Source organism: Orycteropus afer, unplaced genomic scaffold, assembly GCF_000298275.1.
Source record: "Orycteropus afer afer isolate SDZICR_OR568_19922 unplaced genomic scaffold, OryAfe1.0 scaffold00363, whole genome shotgun sequence".
NCBI classification, from domain to species: domain Eukaryota; kingdom Metazoa; phylum Chordata; class Mammalia; order Tubulidentata; family Orycteropodidae; genus Orycteropus; species Orycteropus afer.
The window spans coordinates 1,629,829-1,637,845 of NW_006921950.1; the positions used below are offsets into that span (position 1 = coordinate 1,629,829).

Below are 8,017 nucleotides of genomic sequence, written 5' to 3' on the forward strand. Positions count from 1 at the left end.
TCCTCACCATTTAGAAGTTCTATAACTACACAGTATTTTCCCTCTTTTTGGTTTGTAATTGTCCTTATTTGCCAATTGATGTCTCTGGTTCCTTGTTTACCATCTTGTAAGCTTATTTTACTTTGGATATGCCCATAGCTATTGTTTCTGGGTTATGTCCTCTTGTGTATTAATGGTTGGCTGTTGTTTGCTATTTTTGGTTCTATGTTCAGAGGACCCTCTTTACTATCTCTTGTAAGGTTGGTCTGCTTTTACAAATTTCCTTAATTTCTGCTTCTCTGGAAATCTGCTAATTTTACCATCATAATTAAGGGACAATTTTGCCAGGTATATAATTTTTCATTGAAAAATTTTCTCTTTCAGGGTTTTACATATACCATCCCATTGCCCTCTCACTTGCATGGTTTCTACTGAGAAATTAGAGCTTAATCTTATTGGTTGTCCTGCTAAGTAACTTTTCATTTTTTTCCCATGCTGCTTTCAGGATTCTTTCTTTGTCTTTGGTTTTGATGAGTTTGATGATGATATGTCTTGATGATTTTCTTTTGGGGTCATTCCTGTTTGGAGTTCATTGTATTTCCTGAATGGATGATTTTTCATATTTCATCCTATCAGGGAAGTTCTCTTCCAACAAGTCTTGGGCAATTTTCTCAGTGATTTTCTTTTTCTCTTCCTGTTCTGGAATTCTGATGACATGCAGGTTACTTCTTTTGATGGTATCCCATGTGAACCTTAGGCTTTCTTCATTTTGTTTTGATCTTTTTTCTGACTGATCCCTTTCCAGAGACGTATTCAGGTATTTATGTTCAATCTCACTAATTCTGTCTTTCATTGCATCAATTTTACTCCTTTGCCCTTTCAATGTGTTATCAATTTCTGACAATTTAGTATTAATCTTCTGGGCTTCTATCTGTAGATTTGACTCATTTCTAATTTTTCATTTATTTTGTCATTTTGTTCTTGTATTTTCTTCCAAAATTGTTCTAGGGTTTTGTCTTTGTTTTCCTTAATTTTGTCAGTGCTCTCCTTGATCTGTCTCTCGGTCCTTTGAAGATAGTGAAATATAATTCTTTTGAATTCCTTATCAGGGATTTCTAATGCTGCTTCTTCCTCAGGGATGTCTTCTGGGTCTGTATCCTGCTCCCTTTTGTCTACCACTTTATCTTGCTTCTTTGTGTGGACTGTGATGGTCTGTTGTTTCTGAGACATTTTGATGTTATTGTATTTAGATCTCTGTTAACTGTTTGTGAAGAGTAGCCAAGAATGAGTCAGCATCTTCTTGGTGGTTGTTTATCATTGGCCCATTGGTGGAGAAGAAAGTGGTGGCTTTCACTCAGTAAGTGAAGCTGTAGGAGATGTTGGTGTAATTGTGTTGTATGGGAACTCATGCTGTCCCCCACTCAGTTAGACAAAAATAATAATTGAATAACTATCAAAAAAGTAAAAAGAAATGGACTAAAAACACACCATGTAATCACACAGGAACATAACCAAAAAATGAAAAAAGGGAAAAAAACAAAACAAAACAAAACCCTGCAATAGCTTGGGAAAGGGACAAAAGGTAGAGTAGGAAAATAATGAAGAAAAAAATGGGGAAAATGCAAAAAGAAAAACAAGTAATAGGGTTAACAATGAGAAAGAAAAAAATATATATATATTGGAACTAGACACAGGAAAAGAGAAAAAGCTGAAAACTAGAACCTTTCCAGTTATCAGTGTCCAGAATGTCTTTGTAGTTCCTGGCAAGTGAAGCCTGTTTTTAAGTCCCTGGAATCTGGGAGAGCACTGTGGCTTTAAATATCCAAAATGGTCAAGCCACTTGTAAACATTCAAAATGGCTATGGCCCCCAGACAGGCATAAGTCCATAGCTCAGCCTGCCATCCTCTTCGCTGCTTCCCCTTTTATTCACCAGCCACCAGAGCAGTCCTCTGTGCAGTCCCTGGCTAGCAGGGCCAATTTTTAGGTTAATTCTTAGGTCCTAACACCACTCGGCAATATTTAAGTTGTTTGTGCCATCAGGATCACTGCCAGAGTGCAGCTCTGTATGTCTCCTTTTTTTTGTTGTTTTCATGCAAATTCTTCTACTAGTTGGAGTTTAGTCCACTTCTATGTCCTTCCCTTCAAAGGTCAGGGGTCCAGGATTATCTTCTGTATCTGTGTTAATTGTTTCCCTTTTTCTTTGTTGAAGAGGGTCTGTGCAGTCTTTCTGCCTATTCTGCCATCTTACTGGAACTTCAGCAACGTTTTTATTGCATATGATATTAACAAAATTATTTAATAATTTTTGCATTCTGTTAGATGACCTTTCTCTGGAATGGGTACAAATACAGATTTCTTCCACTTGATTGGCCAGGTAGCTGTCTTCCAAATGAGGGTATAGTGAGAATTAAATAATGTTTGGCTTTAGTCCTGGCTCTGAACATCACTGGTTTGTTGTCTTGGCAAATTTACTTTAATTCTTGAACTCTAATTTCATCATTACAAAATGGGGGTTGTACTAGGTATTTGATTGGTCAGGGTAAAGATTAAATGTGTTATTATGTAAAAGCACTTAACAAATAAAAAGTTCTCACTAAAATGTAGCTGCCCCTTTCCTTCTCTTCCTCTGTCTCATTATGATTTCAGCTTTTTGGACCATGTAATTGTAGAAGCCTCTGGTAAGATAAATATATAGAATTCAGCTCTAAGCAGTGAAAAAGTTAGTGTGGAGGGGATGTATAAGCCATAAGTAAGTATAACCAAATAAATTGAATGTTGGCCAAAGGAAAACACAAGATATTTGCTCTAATATATTGGTGTCTTATTTTCCTAGCACAGCTATAACAGAAATACCACCAATGGGAGTCTTTAAAGAACATAAATTTATTTCCTTACAGTTTAGGATGTTACAAGTCTGAAAACAGGGTACCAGCTCTAGGGGAAGGTTCTGTCTGTCTGTTCCAGGAGAGAACTCCTTGTCTTCACTTTCTTGGTGATTTCCTTGTGGCCTCTATCTTTTCCTCATTTGTGCTTGCTTCTCTCTGTGTCAAATCTGCTCTTTTTTTATCTCAAAAATCATTAGGTTTAAGGCACATCCTACACTAATATGACCTCATTAAAATAACAATGAGTATCCTATTCCCAAATGAGATTACATCCTCCAATATAGGGGTTAGGTGTCCAGTGCACATTTTGGGGGACACAATTCAATCCATAACAGTTGGTCTTATTTTTCTTGAAATACCATTAGTCATATTGTGACAAAAATCCTCATCTGCATCAGATCAAGTTTTGAGCCTAGTATTCTGTTTCTGAAATACTTGTTGGAGCACACCAAAAATCACACCCTGCCATTATGTCAATTCCTACTCATAGCAACCCTCTTTCCAGAAGCAGACTTCTGCCTCATCTTTCTCTCATGGAGCTGATGGTGGGTTTGAACCACTAACTTTTGGTTAGCAGCCAAATGCTTTCACCATTGCACCACCAGACCTCCTATTTGTTGGGGAGTGGTATGGAATTTATATTCTATGAAGCCAACTCCAACAGTACAGGAGCAGTGAATGGAGCCAGTATGAAAAGGTATTTTTAATTGTTAAATCAGGGGGATGGGTATATGGGATTCATTATATTCTTCTGTGCAAGTTTATAGGAATATTTGAAAACTGTCACAAAAATTTAATTTTATTTAATAACCCAGATAACCCTACCATATGCTAATTAACCCTTTTCCATCCTGAGCCTTTCCAATCCTGGCAGCTCTTGATGACCAGGAAGAATGAGTATCTATTGTACAGAAGCATAGATATTTTTATTCTTCCCCAAATGGCCTCTCCCAGGTTTCAAGGTTATTCCAGATTATGCTATTTGGGAAGCTGGCAAACAAGTCATCATTCAACTTCTTCACACCCTTCATATTTTTACAGACACTACATTGTATCCCTTCTTAGATTTAATATTTCACATGGAAAAATTCTTTTAATCCTTGATCCTAGGACCACAGCTCCCTCTGCTCAGCTATTAAAATTGCCCTCCTCTGGACCTTTCTCAGTTCTGGTATGACTTTCTTGAGTTGCCAGAACTGGTGACCAGAACTGATCCACCTAGGTTACACATAAGCAAAAAGAAAATGGAAAGTTAGCATTAAGAGAGTGCATAGAGAAATAAGCATAACATTACAAAACAAAACTATGTTAAAAAAAGATAAAAATTAGCCTTATTATAACAGTTGGCAAGGTGGAGTTGGGAGAGAAATAAGCTTCTAAGAAGGGTTTCTAAAGATTCTATTACTTCCTAGCTCCAAACCTCTAAGAGTAACCATCACATGTACAATATAATCAAAGTCACACTATACCCTTCCTTCTAAACTCATGTCTAGCCAACTCCTCTTCTCACCCCCCATGCTTGCTTACTCTGCTCCAATCACATCTGCCTTACTTCTGCTCTTGGCACCATAACCCACTGTGAGTCCAGGGCCTTCATTCACCCTCTGCCTGCACAATTCTTCCCCCAGGTCCCATATGGCTCAAAGGCCACTTTCTCAGAGACATCTGTCCTGACCAGTGAAAAGTCTGTTCTCCAATTTTATTCATCCTCTTACTTGCTTTATTGTTATCAGTCTCTGATCTTATGGTATACGGTTGTTTACCTTTTTATTACCAATGTCCCTCGTTAGAGTGAGAACTTTGAGTTGGTAACTGTTGCATCCTCACACCTAGATTAGTGTCTGACATGGGCAGGTGCCAATAATTACTTGCTGTATAATGAATGAATGAGTGAGTGAGTGAATGAATGAATAAATAAGGCAGGCAGGCAGGCAAACAAGCATGGACACTAGTTATGAGTGTGAGTGCTAAAACCAAATTGTCTAGATTCAAATTCCAGGTCTTCCAGCTATGTGCCTTAAGGGAAAGTTATTTAACTTCTCTGTATGTCATTGTGGGTCATCAAGTTGATTCAGAATCAGAGCGACTCTATAGGACAGAGTAGAATGGCTTCATGGGGTTTCCTAGCCATAATCTTTACGAGAGCAGATTGCCAGGTCTTTCCTTCCAAGGCACTGCTAGTGAGTTTGAACCTCCAACCTTTCATTCAGAGCTAAGAGCTTAACCACTACGCCACCAGAGTTTCTTACTTCTTTGTATATGGTTTCCTTCTTTGTAAAATGAACATATTAATAGTATCCACTCACAGGGTTATTTTGGGAATTAAATGTTTAATACATGAAAGTTCTTGAAAGAATGTCAAGAATAAGTCCATTCTCAACAAATAGTAGGATGATCATGATAAAATGGGAAAAAGAGAAGCAATGATGGCAGCTCTTCTTGGGTAAGATGACTTTTATGTGAAAGGATTGAATGTGGGTGTGATGCCCTGTGGTTGTCACCTGCTCTGCAATGGGATTCTTCCAAGGACAAGGAATTAATTAGAAGGAATACTTCCTATTTGTGGAGTGTCTGAGATTTTCCTTTTTTTCACTTTTAAGGGATATAAAATTCACAACTGCCATATCTTCTATTTCTCAAGTAGACATTTACATAGAGTATGCATTTAAAGTTTAATCCCCATGTGTGGAACATGTTCTCAGAAACTTCTGCGTCTGGCACAAGTACGAATATAATGCTATTCACACTCTAAAGGTGTTACAAGGCAAAAAGAAAAATTGTAACATTACTGGTTAGTCACAGGTACAAGTTCATATGTCCCAAAGGTTATTTTACTTCCTACAAACAGATGAAGATAAATTCCCTTTAAAATATGCACATGTAATTAATTAAATATGTTTATTCTTGAACTTGAGAATGTAAGAACAGTAATTGCCATAACTACTTGTAAACATTTTGTACCTTTTGGTAAATAAAAAAAAGAGTCTTTTTTTTTTCAGCTTTTAAGGTTGACCAGTGCAAAGATTATACTTTTTGTTAATGTGATCCCATCATAATAAATGTAATGAAGGTGTAAATGTAAATGTAAAGCTCTGTAATCTGAGAGAGCAACAAGTGCTGATAATAAGCAAAGAGCTGTCACGCAAAATGAGGGCAGAGAAATTCTTGACACATGGTTTGGCAAGTACCAGTCAAACTCTGTACAGGTCAAGTAGCAGATGCATGAACACAATAGTTTGTTCCTTCTGACCAGACTCCACTCTTTCCTATACTTGACAATGCAGAGGAGAATTATTTTAAGGTGCCAAGAAAGCCTCCTTCTGAAATGTAACTACTTCAGTAGTCAAACATTGGAAATAAGAACATTTCCAGGATGCTTTTAAAATTTGAATTATTTTTAAGCAGCAGCAGTTCAGTAGGAAACATATAAATTATAATAAGGTGAGTTACTTAACATTTAAATAGCCCTTCTTGTGTCTTCTACACAAAATCCTAAATGAGAAATTTTGTTTTAAACACTGTAACCTGTGAAGTTTTAGACTGCTTGAGGAAAGGGTATGATTTTTCTCTATTGAATATGAATTTATTGATTATTAATCCCTCCCCTTCCCCCCTTTAGCAGCCAGAAAGCTTACTTCTGGTTGGATGATAGCAAGCATATTGGACCTGATGATGAGATCATTCACAATTCATGATTACCTTTCTGGTTTTAACTTTTGGCTCTTAGTAATTTTTACTGTATTTTAAAGTTTTTAAAAATAGTTCCTGGGTTATGAACATTTGACTTGCATATAACCAGTAGTTAACAAACCAAACCTCATAAAGTCTCCAAAAACCAAACTCACTGCCATCTTGTAGATTCTGACTCATAGTGATTCCCAGTGGGGTTAATGATCCTGATGCCACATTCTTCATATAGTCCAGTTTCTCAGATTATTTGCTCAGCATATAGATTGAATAAGTGTGGTGAAAGGATACAATCCTGACACACTCTCTTCCTGCTTTTAAACCATACAGTGTCCCATTGTTCTGTTTGAACTACAGCTTCCTGATTTACGTACAGTTCCTCATGAGTGCAATTAAGTGTTCTGGAATTCCCATTCTTCTCAATGTTACTCATAATTTGTTATGATCCACACAATCAAATGCTTTTACACAAGTAAACATCTTTCTGGTATTCTTTGCTTTCAGCCAAGATCCGTTTGGCATCAGCAATGATATCCCTTGTTCCATGTCCTCTTCTGACTCCAGCTTGCATTTCTGGAAATTCTCTGTCAGTATACTGCTGCAACCATTTTTGAATTATTTTCCTTGGGAGCTCTGGTAGCATAGTGCCTAAGGCATTTGACTGCTAAGCAGAAGGCTGGCTGTTCAAACCCACCAGTTGCTCCGTGGAAGGAAGGTTGAGCATTCTACTTCCATAATGATACTGTCTTGGAAACCCAAGTTAAGTAGGGGCTGCTATGAGTTGGATCTGACTTGGCGGCAGTGGTTTTTTTTTTAAGATTTTCCTTGCATGTGATATCTTTCTTTCTTTTTTTTTTTATTTATTGTGATTTGGGTGAAAATTTACAGAGCAAATTCACTTTCCATACAGCAGTTCACATATACTTTGTTGCATGTCATTGACCACAGTTTACCACAATGCAACCGCTCCCCTCCTAGTTCCTCCCCATAATTGCCTCTTCCCAGAGTCCATCCCTCCATACACTCCTGCCCCCTGAGCTGTCTCCCTGTGCATAAGCAGCCTTTCCTTCTCCCATGATTGTTCTCTCCAGGGCGTGTGTCTACTTGCGGTAAATGTTTAACTCACATGCCTGTACTTTGTTTGGCTGGAAGCCATAGGTGTGGGTTCAATTCCAGACCTGAAGGGCAGCTAGGGGCCATAGTCTCAGTGGTTCATCAGGCTCTATTGGACCAGCAAACCTGGTCCCCACAATCTTTATTTTTTTTTCTCCAAATGATTTTGAGTTTTGTTCCACATTGTTCTCCCTCTCTATCCAGAATCTCCTACATCCCTTCCAAGTGGATGACAGTGGTAGCTGCACACCATCTAGTTCTTCTGGTCTCATAGTTGTATAGGTTGCAGATCAGATGGTGTACCAGTCACTAAGACTGATTGCTTCCATTAATTTTGGTTTTCTTCTTTCTT

The 8,017-nt window shown here is 37.7% G+C and overlaps 1 protein-coding gene across 1 annotated transcript in view; it reads right to left on the bottom strand.

Moving 5' to 3' along the window:
- SLC9A9 (solute carrier family 9 member A9) overlaps positions 1-8,017 on the bottom strand; it is a 1,057,350-nt gene that overhangs the window by 181,468 nt on the left and 867,865 nt on the right. The gene's annotated exons all lie outside the window — the stretch shown is intronic.